Genomic DNA, 25,956 nt, shown 5'->3' with positions numbered 1-25,956 from the left:
ATTCCGTGTGGATTTGTTTCGTTATGAAGATTTGATTGTAAAAGTTACTACTAACCGAATAAAAATTATGAAAAATTGGGATGGCCCATATGGGGATCGGGCCCGCGCTCTTGGCTTTATTAATACCACGCCCTAAACGACCGATTTAACCGGCAACAAAATGCCCCAGGGCTGCGTGAAAGCCCAGCCTGAGATGATTTTGTATCCGGCACACACTGGGTGATAGAGTTACTGCATAAGAATTGAACACATCGCATCTCTAAAACATTGTTCACTCTTCATATACAAAACTGGGAAAGTATAAATAGAAAGTAACAGAAAAAGAGCGCTGAATCTAAAAAAAATCATGTCGAAAATTAGTATCACGCAACCACTGAACAGCCCATCCCTCAAGCACTGTCTCGATATCAAACCAGCTTCTCCCCTTAAAATGAAGGAAACGCAAAATCACCAGATATTGCCGAACCCCGGGATTGAACCAGGGACCTTTAGATCTTCAGTCTAACGCTCTCCCAACTGAGCTATTTCGGCCCGACAGAAAACGAAGCAAAACTTTCTCACACCTTTTTGAAAGAAAACTTAAACCCCGGAAGGAATTGCCCCGCACACTCAGTCCTCATTTCGGGGCAATGAGCTCCGGATGTGTTCATGTAATGTATAATGATATTGAAAATCTTTATGCTCATGTTAACTTATCATTGCCCACGATCCAGGCTCTCTCTGATTCCGGTATTGTGCACGTTGCTAAGTTGAAAATTTGCATTTTTCCGCACTGGCAATGAATTGACTGATCGCCGGGCTGTGATCAGCTCGGTTTGTTATGGTGATGCCGCGCATGAACGTACATGGAAGAATAATGATCAAATTTGCATGTTCTCACAATGCACTTAAATGTTGGCAAACCGTACAGTGTCAATCAGCAATTGTAGTTCCATATGTTCATTTAATATTCTGCTGAAGTGTTCATAAAGACACAAAGATTGCACACCAGGCTAGATCTCACAGTGCTGAAGACACAGTGAAATATACTGGAGAGTTTATAACTGTTTCAGAACATAACATGTCAGCAAAATTCCCTCTTCTGTTCTCGGCACTGATGGGTTGTGAAAGGGAGACGGGCCGAAGTCCTATTGAGCCGCACTGACCCCGAGCCAAAGTGAAATTAAAGCAGGTTCAGTCCTTAGCAGTGATATGATGAAGAGAGATAAGAGTCGCGAATCAACGTTAGTGATGGTGAATCTCGGTTAGATCAAAAACTCCATGAATTCTCTGCCGGGAAATTCAGATCTTGGAAATCGCCTGTGAACGCTAAACATTGATATGCAGTCAGCCAATTTTCAATATAGAAGGAGCCCAGGCCAAATGAATGCTCAAGGATAAATTATCAGTGCCCATGGTCCAGGCATTCCCTGATTCCAGTCTTCCACACGTTGCGAAGTTTAAAATGCTGAATATTTCCACAGTGGCAATGCATTGATTGATGATAAGCCCGAGTGCTGTGGCGCAAATAGGTACCTGGAAGACTAAAGATAGCCATGATTGGCAAAATTTACGTTGTCTATCAGCAATTGGAGTTCCACTTGTTGAGCGAGATCTTGTCATTTAGTGCAGATTTTAAAACAGAAGTGTCTGTTGTATCATGACACGCTGCTGATGGTTGGGGCAACAACAGCGAGGTGAGCTGCAAGCTTCTTCAGGAACAGCATTGCATTTCGAAGCACCGCAAATACAATGTTCCCTGACCGGGAATCGAACCCGGGCCGCGGCGGTGAAAGCGCCGAATCCTAACCACTAGACCACCAGGGAAGCTGCTGCAAATGTCTGTGCCAGCAAGCAGACCAACCCAGTCTTTCCTCCTTGCTGTTTCGAAATTCTCATCACATTCGCGCCAGGGAAATCTGTTCGCAGCAAATGGCAGTTTTTCTGGAGAACACCAAAGACATGTCCGCGCAATCACAGCGTTAAGTGCGCCTAGGCTTCCACTGAAATCCATTTCATTCTCTCCTTTTTCCGGGAATTTTCACTCTCGGTACCGTGTGAACATTTCATTTGGTGCTTTTGTCCTGAACTGCAGCCTTTTGCCCATCTCCGGGCGACAGAACCGTTCTAAATGTCTGTTCTGCTTATAACCATTGACGGGAACAGGTCTCCAGTTCAGCGGTTATCAGCAAAGCAAGAAACACGTATAAACAGAAAGTTGTGCTCTGCACACCGTCGCCAAAGAAGCAATGGCTGTTATTCCAAATAATTGCCATCCTTTGGGATTCCGTGTGGATTTGTTTCGTTATGAAGATTTGATTGTAAAAGTTACTACTAACCGAATAAAAATTATGAAAAATTGGGATGGCCCATATGGGGATCGGGCCCGCGCTCTTGGCTTTATTAATACCACGCCCTAAACGACCGATTTAACCGGCAACAAAATGCCCCAGGGCTGCGTGAAAGCCCAGCCTGAGATGATTTTGTATCCGGCACACACTGGGTGATAGAGTTACTGCATAAGAATTGAACACATCGCATCTCTAAAACATTGTTCACTCTTCATATACAAAACTGGGAAAGTATAAATAGAAAGTAACAGAAAAAGAGCGCTGAATCTAAAAAAAATCATGTCGAAAATTAGTATCACGCAACCACTGAACAGCCCATCCCTCAAGCACTGTCTCGATATCAAACCAGCTTCTCCCCTTAAAATGAAGGAAACGCAAAATCACCAGATATTGCCGAACCCCGGGATTGAACCAGGGACCTTTAGATCTTCAGTCTAACGCTCTCCCAACTGAGCTATTTCGGCCCGACAGAAAACGAAGCAAAACTTTCTCACACCTTTTTGAAAGAAAACTTAAACCCCGGAAGGAATTGCCCCGCACACTCAGTCCTCATTTCGGGGCAATGAGCTCCGGATGTGTTCATGTAATGTATAATGATATTGAAAATCTTTATGCTCATGTTAACTTATCATTGCCCACGATCCAGGCACTCTCTGAATCCGGTATTGTGCACGTTGCTAAGTTGAAAATTTGCATTTTTCCGCACTGGCAATGAATTGACTGATCGCCGGGCTGTGATCAGCTCGGTTTGTTAGGGTGATGCCGCGCATGAACGTACATGGAAGAATAATGATCATTTTGATTGTTCTCACAATGCACTTAAATGTTGGCAAACCGTACAGTGTCAATCAGCAATTGTAGTTCCATATGTTCATTTAATATTCTGCTGAAGTGTTCATAAAGATACAAAGATTGCACACCAGGCTAGATCTCACAGTGCTGAAGACACAGTGAAATATACTGGAGAGTTTATAACTGTTTCAGAACATAACATGTCAGCAAAATTCCCTCTTCTGTTCTCGGCACTGATGGGTTGTGAAAGGGAGACGGGCCGAAGTCCTATTGAGCCGCACTGACCCCGAGCCAAAGTGAAATTAAAGCAGGTTCAGTCCTTAGCAGTGATATGATGAAGAGAGATAAGAGTCGCGAATCAACGTTAGTGATGGTGAATCTCGGTTAGATCAAAAACTCCATGAATTCTCTGCCGGGAAATTCAGATCTTGGAAATCGCCTGTGAACGCTAAACATTGATATGCAGTGAGCCAATGTTCAATATAAAGGAGCCCAGGCCAAATGAATGCTCAAGGATAAATTATCAGTGCCCATGGTCCAGGCATTCCCTGATTCCAGTCTTCCACACGTTGCAAAGTTTAAAATGCTGAATATTTCCACAGTGGCAATGCATTGATTGATGATAAGCCCGAGTGCTGTGGCGCAAATAGGTACCTGGAAGACTAAAGATAGCCATGATTGGCAAAATTTACGTTGTCTATCAGCAATTGGAGTTCCACTTGTTGAGCGAGATCTTGTCATTTAGTGCAGATTTTAAAACAGAAGTGTCTGTTGTGTCATGACACGCTGCTGATGGTTGGGGCAACAACAGCGAAGAGCTGCAAGCTTCTTCAGGAACAGCATTGCATTTCGAAGCACCGCAAATACAATGTTCCCTGACCGGGAATCGAACCCGGGCCGCGGCGGTGAAAGCGCCGAATCCTAACCACTAGACCACCAGGGAAGCTGCTGCAAATGTCTCTACCAGCAAGCAGACCTACCCAGTCTTTCCTCCTTGCTGTTTCGAAATTCTCATCACATTCGCGCCAGGGAAATCTGTTCGCAGCAAATGGCAGTTTTTGTGGAGAACACCAAAGACATGTCCGCGCAATCACAGCGTTAAGTGCGCCTAGGCTTCCACTGAAATCCATTTCATTCTCTCCTTTTTCCGGGAATTTTCACTCTCGGTACCGTGTGAACATTTCATTTGGTGCCTTTGTCCTGAACTGCAGCCTTTTGCCCATCTCCGGGCGACAGAACCGTTCTAAATGTCTGTTCTGCTTATAACCATTGACGGGAACAGGTCTCCAGTTCAGCGGTTATCAGCAAAGCAAGAAACACGTATAAACAGAAAGTTGTGCTCTGCACACCGTCGGCAAAGAAGCAATGGCTGTTATTCCAAATAATTGCCATCCCTTGGGATTCCGTGTGGATTTGTTTCGTTATGAAGATTTGATTGTAAAAGTTACTACTAACCGAATAAAAATTATGAAAAATTGGGATGGCCCATATGGGGATCGGGCCCGCGCTCTTGGCTTTATTAATACCACGCCCAAAACGACCGATTTAACCGGCAACAAAATGCCCCAGGGCTGCGTGAAAGCCCAGCCTGAGATGATTTTGTATCCGGCACACACTGGGTGATAGAGTTACTGCATAAGAATTGAACACATCGCATCGCTAAAACATTGTTCACTCTTCATATAGAAAACTGGGCAGAGTATAAATAGAAAGTAACAGAAAAAGAGCACTGAATCTAAAAAAAAATCATGTCGAAAATTAGTATCACGCAACCGCTGAACAGCCCATCCCTCAAGCACTGTCTCGATATCAAACCAGCTTCTCCCCTTAAAATGAAGGAAACGCAAAATCACCAGATATTGCCGAAACCCGGGATTGAACCAGGGACCTTTAGATCTTCAGTCTAACGCTCTCCCAACTGAGCTATTTCGGCCCGACAGAAAACGAAGCAAAACTTTCTCACACCTTTTTGAAAGAAAACTTAAACCCCGGAAGGAATTGCCCCGCACACTCAGTCCTCATTTCGGGGCAATGAGCTCCGGATGTGTTCATGTAATGTATAATGATATTGAAAATCTTTATGCTCATGTTAACTTATCATTGCCCACGATCCAGGCACTCTCTGATTCCGGTATTGTGCACGTTGCTAAGTTGAAAATTTGCATTTTTCCGCACTGGCAATGAATTGACTGATCGCCGGGCTGTGATCAGCTCGGTTTGTTAGGGTGATGCCGCGCATGAACGTACATGGAAGAATAATGATCATTTTGATTGTTCTCACAATGCACTTAAATGTTGGCAAACCGTACAGTGTCAATCAGCAATTGTAGTTCCATATGTTCATTTAATATTCTGCTGAAGTGTTCATAAAGATACAAAGATTGCACCCCAGGCTAGATCTCACAGTGCTGAAGACACAGTGAAATATACTGGAGAGTTTATAACTGTTTCAGAACATAACATGTCAGCAAAATTCCCTCTTCTGTTCTCGGCACTGATGGGTTGTGAAAGGGAGACGGGCCGAAGTCCTATTGAGCCGCACTGACCCCGAGCCAAAGTGAAATTAAAGCAGGTTCAGTCCTTAGCAGTGATATGATGAAGAGAGATAAGAGTCGCGAATCAACGTTAGTGATGGTGAATCTCGGTTAGATCAAAAACTCCATGAATTCTCTGCCGGGAAATTCAGATCTTGGAAATCGCCTGTGAACGCTAAACATTGATATGCAGTGAGCCAATGTTCAATATAAAGGAGCCCAGGCCAAATGAATGCTCAAGGATAAATTATCAGTGCCCATGGTCCAGGCATTCCCTGATTCCAGTCTTCCACACGTTGCGAAGTTTAAAATGCTGAATATTTCCACAGTGGCAATGCATTGATTGATGATAAGCCCGAGTGCTGTGGCGCAAATAGGTACCTGGAAGACTAAAGATAGCCATGATTGGCAAAATTTACGTTGTCTATCAGCAATTGGAGTTCCACTTGTTGAGCGAGATCTTGTCATTTAGTGCAGATTTTAAAACAGAAGTGTCTGTTGTGTCATGACACGCTGCTGATGGTTGGGGCAACAACAGCGAGGTGAGCTGCAAGCTTCTTCAGGAACAGCATTGCATTTCGAAGCACCGCAAATACAATGTTCCCTGACCGAGAATCGAACCCGGGCCGCGGCGGTGAAAGCGCCGAATCCTAACCACTAGACCACCAGGGAAGCTGCTGCAAATGTCTGTGCCAGCAAGCAGACCTACCCAGTCTTTCCTCCTTGCTGTTTCGAAATTCTCATCACATTCGCGCCAGGGAAATCTGTTCGCAGCAAATGGCAGTTTTTGTGGAGAACACCAAAGACATGTCCGCGCAATCACAGCGTTAAGTGCGCCTAGGCGTCCACTGAAATCCATTTCATTCTCTCCTTTTTCCGGGAATTATCACTCTCGGTACCGTGTGAACATTTCATTTGGTGCTTTTGTCCTGAACTGCAGCCTTTTGCCCATCTCCGGGCGACAGAACCGTTCTAAATGTCTGTTCTGCTTATAACCATTGACGGGAACAGGTCTCCAGTTCAGCGGTTATCAACAAAGCAAGAAACACGTATAAACAGAAAGTTGTGCTCTGCACACCGTCGCCAAAGAAGCAATGGCTGTTATTCCAAATAATTGCCATCCTTTGGGATTCCGTGTGGATTTGTTTCGTTATGAAGATTTGATTGTAAAAGTTACTACTAACCGAATAAAAATTATGAAAAATTGGGATGGCCCATATGGGGATCGGGCCCGCGCTCTTGGCTTTATTAATACCACGCCCTAAACGACCGATTTAACCGGCAACAAAATGCCCCAGGGCTGCGTGAAAGCCCAGCCTGAGATGATTATGTATCCGGCACACACTGGGTGATAGAGTTACTGCATAAGAATTGAACACATCGCATCGCTAAAACATTGTTCACTCTTCATATACAAAACTGGGAAAGTATAAATAGAAAGTAACAGAAAAAGAGCGCTGAATCTAAAAAAAATCATGTCGAAAATTAGTATCACGCAACCACTGAACAGCCCATCCCTCAAGCACTGTCTCGATATCAAACCAGCTTCTCCCCTTAAAATGAAGGAAACGCAAAATCACCAGATATTGCCGAAACCCGGGATTGAACCAGGGACCTTTAGATCTTCAGTCTAACGCTCTCCCAACTGAGCTATTTCGGCCCGACAGAAAACGAAGCAAAACTTTCTCACACCTTTTTGAAAGAAAACTTAAACCCCGGAAGGAATTGCCCCGCACACTCAGTCCTCATTTCGGGGCAATGAGCTCCGGATGTGTTCATGTAATGTATAATGATATTGAAAATCTTTATGCTCATGTTAACTTATCATTGCCCACGATCCAGGCACTCTCTGATTCCGGTATTGTGCACGTTGCTAAGATGAAAATTTGCATTTTTCCGCACTGGCAATGAATTGACTGATCGCCGGGCTGTGGTCAGCTCGGTTTGTTAGGGTGATGCCGCGCATGAACGTACATGGAAGAATAATGATCAAATTTGCATGTTCTCACAATGCACTTAAATGTTGGCAAACCGTACAGTGTCAATCAGCAATTGTAGTTCCATATGTTCATTTAATATTCTGCTGAAGTGTTCATAAAGACACAAAGATTGCACACCAGGCTAGATCTCACAGTGCTGAAGACACAGTGAAATATACTGGAGAGTTTATAACTGTTTCAGAACATAACATGTCAGCAAAATTCCCTCTTCTGTTCTCGGCACTGATGGGTTGTGAAAGGGAGACGGGCCGAAGTCCTATTGAGCCGCACTGACCCCGAGCCAAAGTGAAATTAAAGCAGGTTCAGTCCTTAGCAGTGATATGATGAAGAGAGATAAGAGTCGCGAATCAACGTTAGTGACAGTGAATCTCGGTTAGATCAAAAACTCCATGAATTCTCTGCCGGGAAATTCAGATCTTGGAAATCGCCTGTGAACGCTAAACATTGATATGCAGTCAGCCAATTTTCAATATAGAAGGAGCCCAGGCCAAATGAATGCTCAAGGATAAATTATCAGTGCCCATGGTCCAGGCATTCCCTGATTCCAGTCTTCCACACGTTGCGAAGTTTAAAATGCTGAATATTTCCACAGTGGCAATGCATTGATTGATGATAAGCCCGAGTGCTGTGGCGCAAATAGGTACCTGGAAGACTAAAGATAGCCATGATTGGCAAAATTTACGTTGTCTATCAGCAATTGGAGTTCCACTTGTTGAGCGAGATTAGTGCAGATTTTAAAACAGAAGTGTATGTTGTATCATGACACGCTGCTGATGGTTGGGGCAACAGCAGCGAGGTGAGCTGCAAGCTTCTTCAGGAACAGCATTGCATTTCGAAGCATCGCAAATACAATGTTCCCTGACCGGGAATCGAACCCGGGCCGCGGCGGTGAAAGCGCCGAATCCTAACCACTAGACCACCAGGGAAGCTGCTGCAAATGTCTGTGCCAGCAAGCAGACCTTCCCAGTCTTTCCTCCTTGCTGTTTCGAAATTCTCATCACATTCGCGCCAGGGAAATCTGTTCGCAGCAAATGGCAGTTTTTCTGGAGAACACCAAAGACATGTCCGCGCAATCACAGCGTTAAGTGCGCCTAGGCTTCCACTGAAATCCATTTCATTCTCTCCTTTTTCCGGGAATTTTCACTCTCGGTACCGTGTGAACATTTCATTTGGTGCTTTTGTCCTGAACTGCAGCCTTTTGCCCATCTCCGGGCGACAGAACCGTTCTAAATGTCTGTTCTGCTTATAACCATTGACGGGAACAGGTCTCCAGTTCAGCGGTTATCAGCAAAGCAAGAAACACGTATAAACAGAAAGTTGTGCTCTGCACACCGTCGCCAAAGAAGCAATGGCTGTTATTCCAAATAATTGCCATCCTTTGGGATTCCGTGTGGATTTGTTTCGTTATGAAGATTTGATTGTAAAAGTTACTACTAACCGAATAAAAATTATGAAAAATTGAAATGGCCCATATGGGGATCGGGCCCGCGCTCTTGGCTTTATTAATACCACGCCCTAAACGACCGATTTAACCGGCAACAAAATGCCCCAGGGCTGCGTGAAAGCCCAGCCTGAGATGATTTTGTATCCGGCACACACTGGGTGATAGAGTTACTGCATAAGAATTGAACACATCGCATCGCTAAAACATTGTTCACTCTTCATATACAAAACTGGGAAAGTATAAATAGAAAGTAACAGAAAAAGAGCGCTGAATCTAAAAAAAATCATGTCGAAAATTAGTATCACGCAACCACTGAACAGCCCATCCCTCAAGCACTGTCTCGATATCAAACCAGCTTCTCCCCTTAAAATGAAGGAAACGCAAAATCACCAGATATTGCCGAAACCCGGGATTGAACCAGGGACCTTTAGATCTTCAGTCTAACGCTCTCCCAACTGAGCTATTTCGGCCCGACAGAAAACGAAGCAAAACTTTCTCACACCTTTTTGAAAGAAAACTTAAACCCCGGAAGGAATTGCCCCGCACACTCAGTCCTCATTTCGGGGCAATGAGCTCCGGATGTGTTCATGTAATGTATAATGATATTGAAAATCTTTATGCTCATGTTAACTTATCATTGCCCACGATCCAGGCTCTCTCTGATTCCGGTATTGTGCACGTTGCTAAGTTGAAAATTTGCATTTTTCCGCACTGGCAATGAATTGACTGATCGCCGGGCTGTGATCAGCTCGGTTTGTTATGGTGATGCCGCGCATGAACGTACATGGAAGAATAATGATCAAATTTGCATGTTCTCACAATGCACTTAAATGTTGGCAAACCGTACAGTGTCAATCAGCAATTGTAGTTCCATATGTTCATTTAATATTCTGCTGAAGTGTTCATAAAGACACAAAGATTGCACACCAGGCTAGATCTCACAGTGCTGAAGACACAGTGAAATATACTGGAGAGTTTATAACTGTTTCAGAACATAACATGTCAGCAAAATTCCCTCTTCTGTTCTCGGCACTGATGGGTTGTGAAAGGGAGACGGGCCGAAGTCCTATTGAGCCGCACTGACCCCGAGCCAAAGTGAAATTAAAGCAGGTTCAGTCCTTAGCAGTGATATGATGAAGAGAGATAAGAGTCGCGAATCAACGTTAGTGATGGTGAATCTCGGTTAGATCAAAAACTCCATGAATTCTCTGCCGGGAAATTCAGATCTTGGAAATCGCCTGTGAACGCTAAACATTGATATGCAGTCAGCCAATTTTCAATATAGAAGGAGCCCAGGCCAAATGAATGCTCAAGGATAAATTATCAGTGCCCATGGTCCAGGCATTCCCTGATTCCAGTCTTCCACACGTTGCGAAGTTTAAAATGCTGAATATTTCCACAGTGGCAATGCATTGATTGATGATAAGCCCGAGTGCTGTGGCGCAAATAGGTACCTGGAAGACTAAAGATAGCCATGATTGGCAAAATTTACGTTGTCTATCAGCAATTGGAGTTCCACTTGTTGAGCGAGATCTTGTCATTTAGTGCAGATTTTAAAACAGAAGTGTCTGTTGTATCATGACACGCTGCTGATGGTTGGGGCAACAACAGCGAGGTGAGCTGCAAGCTTCTTCAGGAACAGCATTGCATTTCGAAGCACCGCAAATACAATGTTCCCTGACCGGGAATCGAACCCGGGCCGCGGCGGTGAAAGCGCCGAATCCTAACCACTAGACCACCAGGGAAGCTGCTGCAAATGTCTGTGCCAGCAAGCAGACCAACCCAGTCTTTCCTCCTTGCTGTTTCGAAATTCTCATCACATTCGCGCCAGGGAAATCTGTTCGCAGCAAATGGCAGTTTTTCTGGAGAACACCAAAGACATGTCCGCGCAATCACAGCGTTAAGTGCGCCTAGGCTTCCACTGAAATCCATTTCATTCTCTCCTTTTTCCGGGAATTTTCACTCTCGGTACCGTGTGAACATTTCATTTGGTGCTTTTGTCCTGAACTGCAGCCTTTTGCCCATCTCCGGGCGACAGAACCGTTCTAAATGTCTGTTCTGCTTATAACCATTGACGGGAACAGGTCTCCAGTTCAGCGGTTATCAGCAAAGCAAGAAACACGTATAAACAGAAAGTTGTGCTCTGCACACCGTCGCCAAAGAAGCAATGGCTGTTATTCCAAATAATTGCCATCCTTTGGGATTCCGTGTGGATTTGTTTCGTTATGAAGATTTGATTGTAAAAGTTACTACTAACCGAATAAAAATTATGAAAAATTGGGATGGCCCATATGGGGATCGGGCCCGCGCTCTTGGCTTTATTAATACCACGCCCTAAACGACCGATTTAACCGGCAACAAAATGCCCCAGGGCTGCGTGAAAGCCCAGCCTGAGATGATTTTGTATCCGGCACACACTGGGTGATAGAGTTACTGCATAAGAATTGAACACATCGCATCTCTAAAACATTGTTCACTCTTCATATACAAAACTGGGAAAGTATAAATAGAAAGTAACAGAAAAAGAGCGCTGAATCTAAAAAAAATCATGTCGAAAATTAGTATCACGCAACCACTGAACAGCCCATCCCTCAAGCACTGTCTCGATATCAAACCAGCTTCTCCCCTTAAAATGAAGGAAACGCAAAATCACCAGATATTGCCGAACCCCGGGATTGAACCAGGGACCTTTAGATCTTCAGTCTAACGCTCTCCCAACTGAGCTATTTCGGCCCGACAGAAAACGAAGCAAAACTTTCTCACACCTTTTTGAAAGAAAACTTAAACCCCGGAAGGAATTGCCCCGCACACTCAGTCCTCATTTCGGGGCAATGAGCTCCGGATGTGTTCATGTAATGTATAATGATATTGAAAATCTTTATGCTCATGTTAACTTATCATTGCCCACGATCCAGGCACTCTCTGAATCCGGTATTGTGCACGTTGCTAAGTTGAAAATTTGCATTTTTCCGCACTGGCAATGAATTGACTGATCGCCGGGCTGTGATCAGCTCGGTTTGTTAGGGTGATGCCGCGCATGAACGTACATGGAAGAATAATGATCATTTTGATTGTTCTCACAATGCACTTAAATGTTGGCAAACCGTACAGTGTCAATCAGCAATTGTAGTTCCATATGTTCATTTAATATTCTGCTGAAGTGTTCATAAAGATACAAAGATTGCACACCAGGCTAGATCTCACAGTGCTGAAGACACAGTGAAATATACTGGAGAGTTTATAACTGTTTCAGAACATAACATGTCAGCAAAATTCCCTCTTCTGTTCTCGGCACTGATGGGTTGTGAAAGGGAGACGGGCCGAAGTCCTATTGAGCCGCACTGACCCCGAGCCAAAGTGAAATTAAAGCAGGTTCAGTCCTTAGCAGTGATATGATGAAGAGAGATAAGAGTCGCGAATCAACGTTAGTGATGGTGAATCTCGGTTAGATCAAAAACTCCATGAATTCTCTGCCGGGAAATTCAGATCTTGGAAATCGCCTGTGAACGCTAAACATTGATATGCAGTGAGCCAATGTTCAATATAAAGGAGCCCAGGCCAAATGAATGCTCAAGGATAAATTATCAGTGCCCATGGTCCAGGCATTCCCTGATTCCAGTCTTCCACACGTTGCAAAGTTTAAAATGCTGAATATTTCCACAGTGGCAATGCATTGATTGATGATAAGCCCGAGTGCTGTGGCGCAAATAGGTACCTGGAAGACTAAAGATAGCCATGATTGGCAAAATTTACGTTGTCTATCAGCAATTGGAGTTCCACTTGTTGAGCGAGATCTTGTCATTTAGTGCAGATTTTAAAACAGAAGTGTCTGTTGTGTCATGACACGCTGCTGATGGTTGGGGCAACAACAGCGAAGAGCTGCAAGCTTCTTCAGGAACAGCATTGCATTTCGAAGCACCGCAAATACAATGTTCCCTGACCGAGAATCGAACCCGGGCCGCGGCGGTGAAAGCGCCGAATCCTAACCACTAGACCACCAGGGAAGCTGCTGCAAATGTCTCTGCCAGCAAGCAGACCTACCCAGTCTTTCCTCCTTGCTGTTTCGAAATTCTCATCACATTCGCGCCAGGGAAATCTGTTCGCAGCAAATGGCAGTTTTTGTGGAGAACACCAAAGACATGTCCGCGCAATCACAGCGTTAAGTGCGCCTAGGCTTCCACTGAAATCCATTTCATTCTCTCCTTTTTCCGGGAATTTTCACTCTCGGTACCGTGTGAACATTTCATTTGGTGCTTTTGTCCTGAACTGCAGCCTTTTGCCCATCTCCGGGCGACAGAACCGTTCTAAATGTCTGTTCTGCTTATAACCATTGACGGGAACAGGTCTCCAGTTCAGCGGTTATCAGCAAAGCAAGAAACACGTATAAACAGAAAGTTGTGCTCTGCACACCGTCGGCAAAGAAGCAATGGCTGTTATTCCAAATAATTGCCATCCTTTGGGATTCCGTGTGGATTTGTTTCGTTATGAAGATTTGATTGTAAAAGTTACTACTAACCGAATAAAAATTATGAAAAATTGGGATGGCCCATATGGGGATCGGGCCCGCGCTCTTGGCTTTATTAATACCACGCCCAAAACGACCGATTTAACCGGCAACAAAATGCCCCAGGGCTGCGTGAAAGCCCAGCCTGAGATGATTTTGTATCCGGCACACACTGGGTGATAGAGTTACTGCATAAGAATTGAACACATCGCATCGCTAAAACATTGTTCACTCTTCATATAGAAAACTGGGCAGAGTATAAATAGAAAGTAACAGAAAAAGAGCACTGAATCTAAAAAAAAATCATGTCGAAAATTAGTATCACGCAACCGCTGAACAGCCCATCCCTCAAGCACTGTCTCGATATCAAACCAGCTTCTCCCCTTAAAATGAAGGAAACGCAAAATCACCAGATATTGCCGAAACCCGGGATTGAACCAGGGACCTTTAGATCTTCAGTCTAACGCTCTCCCAACTGAGCTATTTCGGCCCGACAGAAAACGAAGCAAAACTTTCTCACACCTTTTTGAAAGAAAACTTAAACCCCGGAAGGAATTGCCCCGCACACTCAGTCCTCATTTCGGGGCAATGAGCTCCGGATGTGTTCATGTAATGTATAATGATATTGAAAATCTTTATGCTCATGTTAACTTATCATTGCCCACGATCCAGGCACTCTCTGATTCCGGTATTGTGCACGTTGCTAAGTTGAAAATTTGCAATTTTCCGCACTGGCAATGAATTGACTGATCGCCGGGCTGTGATCAGCTCGGTTTGTTAGGGTGATGCCGCGCATGAACGTACATGGAAGAATAATGATCATTTTGATTGTTCTCACAATGCACTTAAATGTTGGCAAACCGTACAGTGTCAATCAGCAATTGTAGTTCCATATGTTCATTTAATATTCTGCTGAAGTGTTCATAAAGATACAAAGATTGCACCCCAGGCTAGATCTCACAGTGCTGAAGACACAGTGAAATATACTGGAGAGTTTATAACTGTTTCAGAACATAACATGTCAGCAAAATTCCCTCTTCTGTTCTCGGCACTGATGGGTTGTGAAAGGGAGACGGGCCGAAGTCCTATTGAGCCGCACTGACCCCGAGCCAAAGTGAAATTAAAGCAGGTTCAGTCCTTAGCAGTGATATGATGAAGAGAGATAAGAGTCGCGAATCAACGTTAGTGATGGTGAATCTCGGTTAGATCAAAAACTCCATGAATTCTCTGCCGGGAAATTCAGATCTTGGAAATCGCCTGTGAACGCTAAACATTGATATGCAGTGAGCCAATGTTCAATATAAAGGAGCCCAGGCCAAATGAATGCTCAAGGATAAATTATCAGTGCCCATGGTCCAGGCATTCCCTGATTCCAGTCTTCCACACGTTGCAAAGTTTAAAATGCTGAATATTTCCACAGTGGCAATGCATTGATTGATGATAAGCCCGAGTGCTGTGGCGCAAATAGGTACCTGGAAGACTAAAGATAGCCATGATTGGCAAAATTTACGTTGTCTATCAGCAATTGGAGTTCCACTTGTTGAGCGAGATCTTGTCATTTAGTGCAGATTTTAAAACAGAAGTGTCTGTTGTGTCATGACACGCTGCTGATGGTTGGGGCAACAACAGCGAAGAGCTGCAAGCTTCTTCAGGAACAGCATTGCATTTCGAAGCACCGCAAATACAATGTTCCCTGACCGGGAATCGAACCCGGGCCGCGGCGGTGAAAGCGCCGAATCCTAACCACTAGACCACCAGGGAAGCTGCTGCAAATGTCTCTACCAGCAAGCAGACCTACCCAGTCTTTCCTCCTTGCTGTTTCGAAATTCTCATCACATTCGCGCCAGGGAAATCTGTTCGCAGCAAATGGCAGTTTTTGTGGAGAACACCAAAGACATGTCCGCGCAATCACAGCGTTAAGTGCGCCTAGGCTTCCACTGAAATCCATTTCATTCTCTCCTTTTTCCGGGAATTTTCACTCTCGGTACCGTGTGAACATTTCATTTGGTGCCTTTGTCCTGAACTGCAGCCTTTTGCCCATCTCCGGGCGACAGAACCGTTCTAAATGTCTGTTCTGCTTATAACCATTGACGGGAACAGGTCTCCAGTTCAGCGGTTATCAGCAAAGCAAGAAACACGTATAAACAGAAAGTTGTGCTCTGCACACCGTCGGCAAAGAAGCAATGGCTGTTATTCCAAATAATTGCCATCCCTTGGGATTCCGTGTGGATTTGTTTCGTTATGAAGATTTGATTGTAAAAGTTACTACTAACCGAATAAAAATTATGAAAAATTGGGATGGCCCATATGGGGATCGGGCCCGCGCTCTTGGCTTTATTAATACCACGCCCAAAACGACCGATTTAACCGGCAACAAAATGCCCCAGGGCTGCGTGAAAGCCCAGCCTGAGATGATTTTGTATCCGGCACACACTGGGTGATAGAGTTACTGCATAAGAATTGAACACATCGCATCGCTAAAACATTGTTCACTCTTCATATAGAAAACTGGGCAGAGTATAAATAGAAAGTAACAGAAAAAGAGCACTGAATCTAAAAAAAAATCATGTCGAAAATTAGTATCACGCAACCGCTGAACAGCCCATCCCTCAAGCACTGTCTCGATATCAAACCAGCTTCTCCCCTTAAAATGAAGGAAACGCAAAATCACCAGATATTGCCGAAACCCGGGATTGAACCAGGGACCTTTAGATCTTCAGTCTAACGCTCTCCCAACTGAGCTATTTCGGCCCGACAGAAAACGAAGCAAAACTTTCTCACACCTTTTTGAAAGAAAACTTAAACCCCGGAAGGAATTGCCCCGCACAGTCAGTCCTCATTTCGGGGCAATGAGCTCCGGATGTGTTCATGTAATGTATAATGATATTGAAAATCTTTATGCTCATGTTAACTTATCATTGCCCACGATCCAGGCACTCTCTGATTCCGGTATTGTGCACGTTGCTAAGTTGAAAATTTGCATTTTTCCGCACTGGCAATGAATTGACTGATCGCCGGGCTGTGATCAGCTCGGTTTGTTAGGGTGATGCCGCGCATGAACGTACATGGAAGAATAATGATCATTTTGATTGTTCTCACAATGCACTTAAATGTTGGCAAACCGTACAGTGTCAATCAGCAATTGTAGTTCCATATGTTCATTTAATATTCTGCTGAAGTGTTCATAAAGATACAAAGATTGCACCCCAGGCTAGATCTCACAGTGCTGAAGACACAGTGAAATATACTGGAGAGTTTATAACTGTTTCAGAACATAACATGTCAGCAAAATTCCCTCTTCTGTTCTCGGCACTGATGGGTTGTGAAAGGGAGACGGGCCGAAGTCCTATTGAGCCGCACTGATCCCGAGCCAAAGTGAAATTAAAGCAGGTTCAGTCCTTAGCAGTGATATGATGAAGAGAGATAAGAGTCGCGAATCAACGTTAGTGATGGTGAATCTCGGTTAGATCAAAAACTCCATGAATTCTCTGCCGGGAAATTCAGATCTTGGAAATCGCCTGTGAACGCTAAACATTGATATGCAGTGAGCCAATGTTCAATATAAAGGAGCCCAGGCCAAATGAATGCTCAAGGATAAATTATCAGTGCCCATGGTCCAGGCATTCCCTGATTCCAGTCTTCCACACGTTGCAAAGTTTAAAATGCTGAATATTTCCACAGTGGCAATGCATTGATTGATGATAAGCCCGAGTGCTGTGGCGCAAATAGGTACCTGGAAGACTAAAGATAGCCATGATTGGCAAAATTTACGTTGTCTATCAGCAATTGGAGTTCCACTTGTTGAGCGAGATCTTGTCATTTAGTGCAGATTTTAAAACAGAAGTGTCTGTTGTGTCATGACACGCTGCTGATGGTTGGGGCAACAACAGCGAAGAGCTGCAAGCTTCTTCAGGAACAGCATTGCATTTCGAAGCACCGCAAATACAATGTTCCCTGACCGGGAATCGAACCCGGGCCGCGGCGGTGAAAGCGCCGAATCCTAACCACTAGACCACCAGGGAAGCTGCTGCAAATGTCTCTACCAGCAAGCAGACCTACCCAGTCTTTCCTCCTTGCTGTTTCGAAATTCTCATCACATTCGCGCCAGGGAAATCTGTTCGCAGCAAATGGCAGTTTTTGTGGAGAACACCAAAGACATGTCCGCGCAATCACAGCGTTAAGTGCGCCTAGGCTTCCACTGAAATCCATTTCATTCTCTCCTTTTTCCGGGAATTTTCACTCTCGGTACCGTGTGAACATTTCATTTGGTGCCTTTGTCCTGAACTGCAGCCTTTTGCCCATCTCCGGGCGACAGAACCGTTCTAAATGTCTGTTCTGCTTATAACCATTGACGGGAACAGGTCTCCAGTTCAGCGGTTATCAGCAAAGCAAGAAACACGTATAAACAGAAAGTTGTGCTCTGCACACCGTCGGCAAAGAAGCAATGGCTGTTATTCCAAATAATTGCCATCCCTTGGGATTCCGTGTGGATTTGTTTCGTTATGAAGATTTGATTGTAAAAGTTACTACTAACCGAATAAAAATTATGAAAAATTGGGATGGCCCATATGGGGATCGGGCCCGCGCTCTTGGCTTTATTAATACCACGCCCAAAACGACCGATTTAACCGGCAACAAAATGCCCCAGGGCTGCGTGAAAGCCCAGCCTGAGATGATTTTGTATCCGGCACACACTGGGTGATAGAGTTACTGCATAAGAATTGAACACATCGCATCGCTAAAACATTGTTCACTCTTCATATAGAAAACTGGGCAGAGTATAAATAGAAAGTAACAGAAAAAGAGCACTGAATCTAAAAAAAAATCATGTCGAAAATTAGTATCACGCAACCGCTGAACAGCCCATCCCTCAAGCACTGTCTCGATATCAAACCAGCTTCTCCCCTTAAAATGAAGGAAACGCAAAATCACCAGATATTGCCGAAACCCGGGATTGAACCAGGGACCTTTAGATCTTCAGTCTAACGCTCTCCCAACTGAGCTATTTCGGCCCGACAGAAAACGAAGCAAAACTTTCTCACACCTTTTTGAAAGAAAACTTAAACCCCGGAAGGAATTGCCCCGCACACTCAGTCCTCATTTCGGGGCAATGAGCTCCGGATGTGTTCATGTAATGTATAATGATATTGAAAATCTTTATGCTCATGTTAACTTATCATTGCCCACGATCCAGGCACTCTCTGATTCCGGTATTGTGCACGTTGCTAAGTTGAAAATTTGCATTTTTCCGCACTGGCAATGAATTGACTGATCGCCGGGCTGTGATCAGCTCGGTTTGTTAGGGTGATGCCGCGCATGAACGTACATGGAAGAATAATGATCATTTTGATTGTTCTCACAATGCACTTAAATGTTGGCAAACCGTACAGTGTCAATCAGCAATTGTAGTTCCATATGTTCATTTAATATTCTGCTGAAGTGTTCATAAAGATACAAAGATTGCACCCCAGGCTAGATCTCACAGTGCTGAAGACACAGTGAAATATACTGGAGAGTTTATAACTGTTTCAGAACATAACATGTCAGCAAAATTCCCTCTTCTGTTCTCGGCACTGATGGGTTGTGAAAGGGAGACGGGCCGAAGTCCTATTGAGCCGCACTGACCCCGAGCCAAAGTGAAATTAAAGCAGGTTCAGTCCTTAGCAGTGATATGATGAAGAGAGATAAGAGTCGCGAATCAACGTTAGTGATGGTGAATCTCGGTTAGATCAAAAACTCCATGAATTCTCTGCCGGGAAATTCAGATCTTGGAAATCGCCTGTGAACGCTAAACATTGATATGCAGTGAGCCAATGTTCAATATAAAGGAGCCCAGGCCAAATGAATGCTCAAGGATAAATTATCAGTGCCCATGGTCCAGGCATTCCCTGATTCCAGTCTTCCACACGTTGCGAAGTTTAAAATGCTGAATATTTCCACAGTGGCAATGCATTGATTGATGATAAGCCCGAGTGCTGTGGCGCAAATAGGTACCTGGAAGACTAAAGATAGCCATGATTGGCAAAATTTACGTTGTCTATCAGCAATTGGAGTTCCACTTGTTGAGCGAGATCTTGTCATTTAGTGCAGATTTTAAAACAGAAGTGTCTGTTGTGTCATGACACGCTGCTGATGGTTGGGGCAACAACAGCGAGGTGAGCTGCAAGCTTCTTCAGGAACAGCATTGCATTTCGAAGCACCGCAAATACAATGTTCCCTGACCGAGAATCGAACCCGGGCCGCGGCGGTGAAAGCGCCGAATCCTAACCACTAGACCACCAGGGAAGCTGCTGCAAATGTCTGTGCCAGCAAGCAGACCTACCCAGTCTTTCCTCCTTGCTGTTTCGAAATTCTCATCACATTCGCGCCAGGGAAATCTGTTCGCAGCAAATGGCAGTTTTTGTGGAGAACACCAAAGACATGTCCGCGCAATCACAGCGTTAAGTGCGCCTAGGCGTCCACTGAAATCCATTTCATTCTCTCCTTTTTCCGGGAATTATCACTCTCGGTACCGTGTGAACATTTCATTTGGTGCTTTTGTCCTGAACTGCAGCCTTTTGCCCATCTCCGGGCGACAGAACCGTTCTAAATGTCTGTTCTGCTTATAACCATTGACGGGAACAGGTCTCCAGTTCAGCGGTTATCAGCAAAGCAAGAAACACGTATAAACAGAAAGTTGTGCTCTGCACACCGTCGGCAAAGAAGCAATGGCTGTTATTCCAAATAATTGCCATCCCTTGGGATTCCGTGTGGATTTGTTTCGTTATGAAAATTTGATTGTAAAAGTTACGACTAACCGAATAAAAATTATGAAAATTTGGGATGGCCCATATGGTGATCGGGCCCGCGCTCTTGGCTTTATTAATACCACGCCCAAAACGACCGATTTAACCGGCAACAAAATGCCCCAGGGCTGCGTGAATTCCCCCGCCTGAGATGATTTTGTATCCGGCACACACTGGGTGATAGAGTTACTGCATAAGAATTGAACACATCGCATCGCTAAAACATTGTTCACTCTTCATATAGAAAACTGGGCAGAGTATAAATAGAAAGTAACAGAAAAAGAGCACTGAATCTAAAAAAAAATCATGTCGAAAATTAGTATCACGCAACCGCTGAACAGCCCATCCCTCAAGCACTGTCTCGATATCAAACCAGCTTCTCCCCTTAAAATGAAGGAAACGCAAAATCACCAGATATTGCCGAAACCCGGGATTGAACCAGGGACCTTTAGATCTTCAGTCTAACGCTCTCCCAACTGAGCTATTTCGGCCCGACAGAAAACGAAGCAAAACTTTCTCACACCGTTTTGAAAGAAAACTTAAACCCCGGAAGGAATGGCCCCGCACACTCAGTCCTCATTTCGGGGCAATGAGCTCCGGATGTGTTCATGTAATGTATAATGATATTGAAAATCTTTATGCTCATGTTAACTTATCATTGCCCACGATCCAGGCACTCTCTGATTCCGGTATCGTGCACGTTGCTAAGTTGAAAATTTGCATTTTTCCGCACTGGCAATGAATTGACTGATCGCCGGGCTGTGATCAGCTCGGTTTGTTAGGGTGATGCCGCGCATGAACGTACATGGAAGAATAATGATCATTTTGATTGTTCTCACAATGCACTTAAATGTTGGCAAACCGTACAGTGTCAATCAGCAATTGTAGTTCCATATGTTCATTTAATATTCTGCTGAAGTGTTCATAAAGATACAAAGATTGCACCCCAGGCTAGATCTCACAGTGCTGAAGACACAGTGAAATATACTGGAGAGTTTATAACTGTTTCAGAACATAACATGTCAGCAAAATTCCCTCTTCTGCTCTCGGCACTGATGGGTTGTGAAAGGGAGACGGGCCGAAGTCCTATTGAGCCGCACTGACCCCGAGCCAAAGTGAAATTAAAGCAGGTTCAGTCCTTAGCAGTGATATGATGAAGAGAGATAAGAGTCGCGAATCAACGTTAGTGATGGTGAATCTCGGTTAGATCAAAAACTCCATGAATTCTCTGCCGGGAAATTCAGATCTTGGAAATCGCCTGTGAACGCTAAACATTGATATGCAGTGAGCCAATGTTCAATATAAAGGAGCCCAGGCCAAATGAATGCTCAAGGATAAATTATCAGTGCCCATGGTCCAGGCATTCCCTGATTCCAGTCTTCCACACGTTGCGAAGTTTAAAATGCTGAATATTTCCACAGTGGCAATGCATTGATTGATGATAAGCCCGAGTGCTGTGGCGCAAATAGGTACCTGGAAGACTAAAGATAGCCATGATTGGCAAAATTTACGTTGTCTATCAGCAATTGGAGTTCCACTTGTTGAGCGAGATCTTGTCATTTAGTGCAGATTTTAAAACAGAAGTGTCTGTTGTGTCATGACACGCTGCTGATGGTTGGGGCAACAACAGCGAGGTGAGCTGCAAGCTTCTTCAGGAACAGCATTGCATTTCGAAGCATCGCAAATACAATGTTCCCTGACCGGGAATCGAACGCGGGCCGCGGCGGTGAAAGCGCCAAATCCTAACCACTAGACCACCAGGGAAGCTGCTGCAAATGTCTGTGCCAGCAAGCAGACCTACCCAGTCTTTCCTCCTTGCTGTTTCGAAATTCTCATCACATTCGCGCCAGGGAAATCTGTTCGCAGCAAATGGCAGTTTTTGTGGAGAACACCAAAGACATGTCCGCGCAATCACAGCGTTAAGTGCGCCTAGGCTTCCACTGAAATCCATTTCATTCTCTCCTTTTTCCGGGAATTATCACTCTCGGTACCGTGTGAACATTTCATTTGGTGCTTTTGTCCTGAACTGCAGCCTTTTGCCCATCTCCGGGCGACAGAACCGTTCTAAATGTCTGTTCTGCTTATAACCATTGACGGGAACAGGTCTCCAGTTCAGCGGTTATCAGCAAAGCAAGAAACACGTATAAACAGAAAGTTGTGCTCTGCACACCGTCGGCAAAGAAGCAATGGCTGTTATTCCAAATAATTGCCATCCCTTGGGATTCCGTGTGGATTTGTTTCGTTATGAAGATTTGATTGTAAAAGTTACTACTAACCGAATAAAAATTATGAAAAATTGGGATGGCCCATATGGTGATCGGGCCCGCGCTCTTGGCTTTATTAATACCACGCCCAAAACGACCGATTTAACCGGCAACAAAATGCCCCAGGGCTGCGTGAAAGCCCAGCCTGAGATGATTTTGTATCCGGCACACACTGGGTGATAGAGTTGCTGCATAAGAATTGAACACATCGCATCGCTAAAACATTGTTCACTCTTCATATAGAAAACTGGGCAGAGTATAAATAGAAATTAACAGAAAAAGAGCTCTGAATCTAAAAAAAAATCATGTCGAAAATTAGTATCACGCAACCGCTGAACAGCCCATCCCTCAAGCACTGTCTCGATATCAAACCAGCTTCTCCCCTTAAAATGAAGGAAACGCAAAATCACCAGATATTGCCGAAACCCGGGATTGAACCAGGGACCTTTAGATCTTCAGTCTAACGCTCTCCCAACTGAGCTATTTCGGCCCGACAGAAAACGAAGCAAAACTTTCTCACACCGTTTTGAAAGAAAACTTAAACCCCGGAAGGAATTGCCCCGCACACTCAGTCCTCATTTCGGGGCAATGAGCTCCGGATGTGTTCATGTAATGTATAATGATATTGAAAATCTTTATGCTCATGTTAACTTATCATTGCCCACGATCCAGGCACTCTCTGATTCCGGTATCGTGCACGTTGCTAAGTTGAAAATTTGCATTTTTCCGCACTGGCAATGAATTGACTGATCGCCGGGCTGTGATCAGCTCGGTTTGTTAGGGTGATGCCGCGCATGAACGTACATGGAAGAATAATGATCATTTTGATTGTTCTCACAATGCACTTAAATGTTGGCAAACCGTACAGTGTCAATCAGCAATTGTAGTTCCATATGTTCATTTAATATTCTGCTGAAGTGTTCATAAAGATACAAAGATTGCACCCCAGGCTAGATCTCACAGTGCTGAAGACACAGTGAAATATACTGGAGAGTTTATAACTGTTTCAGAACATAACATGTCAGCAAAATTCCCTCTTCTGTTCTCGGCACTGATGGGTTGTGAAAGGGAGACGGGCCGAAGTCCTATTGAGCCGCACTGACCCCGAGCCAAAGTGAAATTAAAGCAGGTTCAGTCCTTAGCAGTGATATGATGAAGAGAGATAAGAGTCGCGAATCAACGTTAGTGATGGTGAATCTCGGTTAAATCAAAAACTCCATGAATTCTCTGCCGGGAAATTCAGATCTTGGAAATCGCCTGTGAACGCTAAACATTGATATGCAGTGAGCCAATGTTCAATATAAAGGAGCCCAGGCCAAATGAATGCTCAAGGATAAATTATCAGTGCCCATGGTCCAGGCATTCCCTGATTCCAGTCTTCCACACGTTGCGAAGTTTAAAATGCTGAATATTTCCACAGTGGCAATGCATTGATTGATGATAAGCCCGAGTGCTGTGGCGCAAATAGGTACCTGGAAGACTAAAGATAGCCATGATTGGCAAAATTTACGTTGTCTATCAGCAATTGGAGTTCCACTTGTTGAGCGAGATCTTGTCATTTAGTGCAGATTTTAAAACAGAAGTGTCTGTTGTGTCATGACACGCTGCTGATGGTTGGGGCAACAACAGCGAGGTGAGCTGCAAGCTTCTTCAGGAACAGCATTGCATTTCGAAGCACCGCAAATACAATGTTCCCTGACCGGGAATCGAACCCGGGCCGCGGCGGTGAAAGCGCCGAATCCTAACCACTAGACCACCAGGGAAGCTGCTGCAAATGTATCTGCCAGCAAGCAGACCTACCCAGTCTTTCCTCCTTGCTGTTTCGAAATTCTCATCACATTCGCGCCAGGGAAATCTGTTCGCAGCAAATGGCAGTTTTTGTGGAGAACACCAAAGACATGTCCGCGCAATCACAGCGTTAAGTGCGCCTAGGCTTCCACTGAAATCCATTTCATTCTCTCCTTTTTCCGGGAATTTTCACTCTCGGTACCGTGTGAACATTTCATTTGGTGCTTTTGTCCTGAACTGCAGCCTTTTGCCCATCTCCGGGCGACAGAACCGTTCTAAATGTCTGTTCTGCTTATAACCATTGACGGGAACAGGTCTCCAGTTCAGCGGTTATCAGCAAAGCAAGAAACACGTATAAACAGAAAGTTGTGCTCTGCACACCGTCGGCAAAGATGCAATGGCTGTTATTCCAAATAATTGCCATCCTTTGGGATTCCGTGTGGATTTGTTTCGTTATGAAGATTTGATTGTAAAAGTTACTACTAACCGAATAAAAATTATGAAAAATTGGGATGGCCCATATGGGGATCGGGCCCGCGCTCTTGGCTTTATTAATACCACGCCCTAAACGACCGATTTAACCGGCAACAAAATGCCCCAGGGCTGCGTGAAAGCCCAGCCTGAGATGATTTTGTATCCGGCACACACTGGGTGATAGAGTTACTGCATAAGAATTGAACACATCGCATCGCTAAAACATTGTTCACTCTTCATATACAAAACTGGGAAAGTATAAATAGAAAGTAACAGAAAAAGAGCGCTGAATCTAAAAAAAATCATGTCGAAAATTAGTATCACGCAACCACTGAACAGCCCATCCCTCAAGCACTGTCTCGATATCAAACCAGCTTCTCCCCTTAAAATGAAGGAAACGCAAAATCACCAGATATTGCCGAAACCCGGGATTGAACCAGGGACCTTTAGATCTTCAGTCTAACGCTCCCCCAACTGAGCTATTTCGGCCCGACAGAAAACGAAGCAAAACTTTCTCACACCTTTTTGAAAGAAAACTTAAACCCCGGAAGGAATTGCCCCGCACACTCAGTCCTCATTTCGGGGCAATGAGCTCCGGATGTGTTCATGTAATGTATAATGATATTGAAAATCTTTATGCTCATGTTAACTTATCATTGCCCACGATCCAGGCACTCTCTGATTCCGGTATTGTGCACGTTGCTAAGATGAAAATTTGCATTTTTCCGCACTGGCAATGAATTGACTGATCGCCGGGCTGTGATCAGCTCGGTTTGTTAGGGTGATGCCGCGCATGAACGTACATGGAAGAATAATGATCATTTTGATTGTTCTCCCACTGCACTTAAATGTTGGCAAACCGTACAGTGTCAATCAGCAATTGTAGTTCCATATGTTCATTTAATATTCTGCTGAAGTGTTCATAAAGACACAAAGATTGCACACCAGGCTAGATCTCACAGTGCTGAAGACACAGTGAAATATACTGGAGAGTTTATAACTGTTTCAGAACATAACATGTCAGCAAAATTCCCTCTTCTG

General features: G+C 44.4%; 1 protein-coding gene and 23 non-coding genes across 24 annotated transcripts in view; 1 reads left to right on the top strand and 23 right to left on the bottom strand.

Moving 5' to 3' along the window:
* Nucleotides 1-25,956, top strand: part of LOC139257944 (zinc finger protein 850-like) — a gene marked incomplete at its 5' end in the record, with an annotated part of 812,458 nt that overhangs the window by 408,630 nt on the left and 377,872 nt on the right. The window lies entirely within an intron of this gene.
* On the bottom strand, nucleotides 459-531 carry trnaf-gaa (transfer RNA phenylalanine (anticodon GAA)). Its single transcript has one exon. It is a non-coding gene; the product is annotated as a tRNA-Phe (tRNA).
* Nucleotides 1,735-1,806, bottom strand: trnae-uuc (transfer RNA glutamic acid (anticodon UUC)). The gene has a single exon. It is a non-coding gene; the product is annotated as a tRNA-Glu (tRNA).
* Nucleotides 2,722-2,794, bottom strand: trnaf-gaa (transfer RNA phenylalanine (anticodon GAA)). Its single transcript has one exon. It is a non-coding gene; the product is annotated as a tRNA-Phe (tRNA).
* On the bottom strand, nucleotides 3,994-4,065 carry trnae-uuc (transfer RNA glutamic acid (anticodon UUC)). Its single transcript has one exon. It is a non-coding gene; the product is annotated as a tRNA-Glu (tRNA).
* trnaf-gaa (transfer RNA phenylalanine (anticodon GAA)) lies at nucleotides 4,983-5,055 on the bottom strand. Its single transcript has one exon. It is a non-coding gene; the product is annotated as a tRNA-Phe (tRNA).
* On the bottom strand, nucleotides 6,257-6,328 carry trnae-uuc (transfer RNA glutamic acid (anticodon UUC)). Its single transcript has one exon. It is a non-coding gene; the product is annotated as a tRNA-Glu (tRNA).
* On the bottom strand, nucleotides 7,244-7,316 carry trnaf-gaa (transfer RNA phenylalanine (anticodon GAA)). Its single transcript has one exon. It is a non-coding gene; the product is annotated as a tRNA-Phe (tRNA).
* On the bottom strand, nucleotides 8,511-8,582 carry trnae-uuc (transfer RNA glutamic acid (anticodon UUC)). Its single transcript has one exon. It is a non-coding gene; the product is annotated as a tRNA-Glu (tRNA).
* trnaf-gaa (transfer RNA phenylalanine (anticodon GAA)) lies at nucleotides 9,498-9,570 on the bottom strand. Its single transcript has one exon. It is a non-coding gene; the product is annotated as a tRNA-Phe (tRNA).
* Nucleotides 10,774-10,845, bottom strand: trnae-uuc (transfer RNA glutamic acid (anticodon UUC)). Its single transcript has one exon. It is a non-coding gene; the product is annotated as a tRNA-Glu (tRNA).
* On the bottom strand, nucleotides 11,761-11,833 carry trnaf-gaa (transfer RNA phenylalanine (anticodon GAA)). The gene has a single exon. It is a non-coding gene; the product is annotated as a tRNA-Phe (tRNA).
* trnae-uuc (transfer RNA glutamic acid (anticodon UUC)) lies at nucleotides 13,033-13,104 on the bottom strand. The gene has a single exon. It is a non-coding gene; the product is annotated as a tRNA-Glu (tRNA).
* trnaf-gaa (transfer RNA phenylalanine (anticodon GAA)) lies at nucleotides 14,022-14,094 on the bottom strand. Its single transcript has one exon. It is a non-coding gene; the product is annotated as a tRNA-Phe (tRNA).
* Nucleotides 15,294-15,365, bottom strand: trnae-uuc (transfer RNA glutamic acid (anticodon UUC)). The gene has a single exon. It is a non-coding gene; the product is annotated as a tRNA-Glu (tRNA).
* Nucleotides 16,283-16,355, bottom strand: trnaf-gaa (transfer RNA phenylalanine (anticodon GAA)). The gene has a single exon. It is a non-coding gene; the product is annotated as a tRNA-Phe (tRNA).
* Nucleotides 17,555-17,626, bottom strand: trnae-uuc (transfer RNA glutamic acid (anticodon UUC)). The gene has a single exon. It is a non-coding gene; the product is annotated as a tRNA-Glu (tRNA).
* trnaf-gaa (transfer RNA phenylalanine (anticodon GAA)) lies at nucleotides 18,544-18,616 on the bottom strand. The gene has a single exon. It is a non-coding gene; the product is annotated as a tRNA-Phe (tRNA).
* trnae-uuc (transfer RNA glutamic acid (anticodon UUC)) lies at nucleotides 19,818-19,889 on the bottom strand. The gene has a single exon. It is a non-coding gene; the product is annotated as a tRNA-Glu (tRNA).
* trnaf-gaa (transfer RNA phenylalanine (anticodon GAA)) lies at nucleotides 20,808-20,880 on the bottom strand. The gene has a single exon. It is a non-coding gene; the product is annotated as a tRNA-Phe (tRNA).
* On the bottom strand, nucleotides 22,082-22,153 carry trnae-uuc (transfer RNA glutamic acid (anticodon UUC)). Its single transcript has one exon. It is a non-coding gene; the product is annotated as a tRNA-Glu (tRNA).
* trnaf-gaa (transfer RNA phenylalanine (anticodon GAA)) lies at nucleotides 23,071-23,143 on the bottom strand. Its single transcript has one exon. It is a non-coding gene; the product is annotated as a tRNA-Phe (tRNA).
* trnae-uuc (transfer RNA glutamic acid (anticodon UUC)) lies at nucleotides 24,345-24,416 on the bottom strand. The gene has a single exon. It is a non-coding gene; the product is annotated as a tRNA-Glu (tRNA).
* trnaf-gaa (transfer RNA phenylalanine (anticodon GAA)) lies at nucleotides 25,332-25,404 on the bottom strand. The gene has a single exon. It is a non-coding gene; the product is annotated as a tRNA-Phe (tRNA).

Source organism: Pristiophorus japonicus, unplaced genomic scaffold, assembly GCF_044704955.1.
Source record: "Pristiophorus japonicus isolate sPriJap1 unplaced genomic scaffold, sPriJap1.hap1 HAP1_SCAFFOLD_94, whole genome shotgun sequence".
Lineage (NCBI taxonomy): Eukaryota > Metazoa > Chordata > Chondrichthyes > Pristiophoridae > Pristiophorus > Pristiophorus japonicus.
Note: the sequence above shows the minus strand (reverse complement) of the source record. Positions and strands in the feature narration are given on the sequence as shown.